The sequence below is a fragment of the Oreochromis aureus genome, linkage group 3 (assembly GCF_013358895.1).
Source record: "Oreochromis aureus strain Israel breed Guangdong linkage group 3, ZZ_aureus, whole genome shotgun sequence".
NCBI classification, from domain to species: Eukaryota; Metazoa; Chordata; class Actinopteri; order Cichliformes; family Cichlidae; genus Oreochromis; species Oreochromis aureus.
In genome coordinates this window covers 7,167,554-7,170,670 of record NC_052944.1, presented here as the reverse complement: position 1 = coordinate 7,170,670, position 3,117 = coordinate 7,167,554, and the positions used below count along the sequence as shown (strand labels likewise).

The 3,117-nt window shown below is 53.4% G+C and overlaps 1 pseudogene; it reads right to left on the bottom strand.

The window, feature by feature from the left end:
* Positions 1 to 707: 707 nt before the first annotated feature.
* Positions 708 to 2,563, bottom strand: LOC120439112 (annotated as a pseudogene).
* Positions 2,564 to 3,117: the final 554 nt, after the last annotated feature.

Genomic DNA, 3,117 nt, shown 5'->3' with positions numbered 1-3,117 from the left:
GGAAACCTGGAGGTTCCTCCAGATTGCACAACGCTTTCTTTTCAATGTCCTTATGTTTCAGGTCTTGGATCTCTTCCTGGGCTCCTGCACTCTGATATCCATCTCACCCGCTTGTAAGTATCCATCACATCCGGCGTGGAAACCTGGAGGTTCCCTCCAGATTTCACAACGCTTTCTTTCCACTCTCCTTGTGTTTCAGGTCTTGGATCTGTTCCTGGGCTCCTGCACTCTGATATCCATCTCACCCGCTTCTAAGCATCCATCACAGCTGGCGTGGAAACCTGGAGGTTCCTCCAGATTTCTAGCAACGCTTTCTTTCCACTCTCCTTGTGTTTCAGGTCTTGGATCTGTTCCTGGGCTCCTGCACTCTGATATCATTGGGTTACTTAGCGTGGCGCTGGTTCTTTGATAACAGAGTGAGGTGTTTCACTATGGGAATCGCCTCGGCGTGACCAACTACGGAAGCTCCAATGACACCACGTCTGTCTCTGACAGACCTGTCGAACCGTGCTCAGGGCTCCGCCCCTCATACTACTAACACGGCCGACCAGCTCCTCCTATCTCATTCCAAGCAGATTTCTTTCCGTGCCTAAGCAAGGAGGAAGTGTTGGTGAAACACCTCACTCTCTTATCAAAGAACCAGGGATTACGTTAAGTAACCCAGCGTTCTTTCTAACCGCTCGGTGTTTCACTATGGGAGATATGGCCCACTCCCGGATTGTGCCAGCTCCCGAAGCCACACTCCAGTACTACTCCAGGATCTCAGGTCGAACCTGAGGCACCAGAATCCAGCACTGCCTGAGCCAGGGATGACTGTGCAACATCCAGCCGATAAAACCGGACAAGCGTGTGCGGCGTAGCCCAGCTTGCTGCCGCACAAATATCCTGGACTGATACACCTCTGAACAAAGCCCAGGATGTGGCCACACCCCTAGTGGAGTGAGCTCGAAGTCCCGGGGGCCTGCGAGCCCTTACAGCTATAAGCCAGAGCTATGGCCTCTACAATCCAATGAGCTAGCCTCTGGCGTGATAAGGGCCTGCCCTTGTGAGGGAGGCCCAGGAAACAAACAGCTGATCCGACTTCCTGAATCCAGCTGTTCTGTCAAGATAAGTCCCCAACGCCCGCACAGGGCACAAAGTGTTCAGCCTCTGCTCCGTCTCTGAAGAGAATGGAGGGTGAAAAGCCAGGAGCTCTACTGTAGAGCACCTGTATGACGTTTCCAACACTTTAGGGACAAAGGCAGGGTTGGGCCTCAGGCGTGCTTTAGTCAGTCCTGGGGCCAGCTGTAGACAAGAGGGGTGAATAGACAGAGCCTGTAATTCACTAACTCGCTTGGCTGTGGTTAGAGCCAACAGCAGAGTGGTTTAAGAGAGAGAAACTTCAACCCCACTGCCCCAATGGGCTCAAAGGGGTGGTGGAGAGGCGTCCAAAAGCGACTGACAGATCCCATAAAGGGACCAGTGGTCTAGAAACTGGGGCGTTCGGACGCCCCTCTCATGAAGTGACATACGAGGGGTGCTGACCAGCAGGTTTATCACCAAAACCCACGTGGCAGGCTGAAATAGCTGCTAAATAGACCTTTATGGTGGAAAAAGCTCTCCTTTTGTCCAGCAAGTCCTGAAGAAAACACAACAGCTCCACCACTGAACACTGAAAAGGGATAATCTGCTTTTCATGGCACCACTCCCAAAAACACACCATTTACTGCTGTAAATGGAACGAGTGGAGGAGGCTCTGGCATTCTGAATGGTTTCAATAACCTTCGGAGGCATGCCTGCTGCCTTCAAATTCCACCTCTCACGGGCCAGGCCCAGAGAGCAACCTGTTCTGGATGGGGATGGTATATCTCCCACGCGCCTGAGACAGAAGGTCCCTGTGGATGGGGAGTGGCCATGGCTCAAATCCACCAGAAGCTGGATGATTTCTGCTATCCAGTGTTTGGATGGCCACCGTGGAGCTATTAAGATCAGTGACAGCCCCTGATCCCTCACTCTGATCAGTGTTGGGAGATCAGGCTGAGGGAGGAAAGCATACAGCAGAGTTTTTGGCCATGGATGGGCCAGCGCATCCACGCCCAGTGGCGCATCTGCGTCTGATAGGGAGAAAAACAGAGGGCACTGTGTGTTTTCTCGTGAGGCGAAGAGATCTCGGCAGCCCGGCCGTATCTCTGCCAAATCTGCTCCACCACCTGTGGGTGAAGCCTCCATTCTCCGAACAGTGGATTTCCTCTGGACAGGAGGTCCGCCCCCTGTTCAGAATTCCTGGCACGTGAGTTGGCGAAGGGAGAGGAGCCGAGTGCTGCTCCACACAATTATTTCCCTGGCTAACCTGCGTAGCTGCCGGGAGCAGGTGCCGCCCTGGCGGTTGATATAAGCAACTACAGTGGAGTTGTCTGTTTTCACTAAAACATGTTGTCCCGGAGATATGGCAGAAAATGCCGTAAGGCTAGGAGCACCAGCATGAGCTCCAGCACATTTATGTGATTCAGAGCGAGTCTCTGTGACCAAACGCCATTCACTGCTCTGCCCATCATAGTTGCACCCCAGCCTGACAGGGATGCATCTGTGGTCAGCGTCACCCTGGAAGACACTGCCCGGGAGGTACCCCCGCAGCGAGAGCTGTCGGGCTCCTCAAGGCCGGAGAGCCGCCGCGATGCACGGCTGCGTTATTTTACACCATGACTGAGATGTCGGCGAGGGCACAGCTGCAGAGAAGCGACCCACCACTGAAAATCTCTCATCATAAGCAGCCCCAAATGTACCACCGATATCACCGAGGCCATGAGGCCGAGGAGGCGGAGACAGAGTCGGAACCGCACGACTTTCCCCAGCTGAAAACAGGAAAGACAGTGAGTGAAGGATGCGATCCTCCGCTCTGAAAGTGCCATACGATAAGAGATGGAGTCTATTCTGAGCCCCAGATACTCTATAAACTGTGCGGGTTCCAAGTGGCTCTTTTCCAGGTTGATTGTGAACCCAAGCTCCGTGAGGTGATTCACTACCACCTCGGAGTCTTTGATCGCCTGCTCGCGCGATCGTGAGCATATTAGATAATCGTCTATGTAAGAGAATATTCTGATGCCGCTGTTCCTTAACGGAGACAGCGCTGCTTCCACA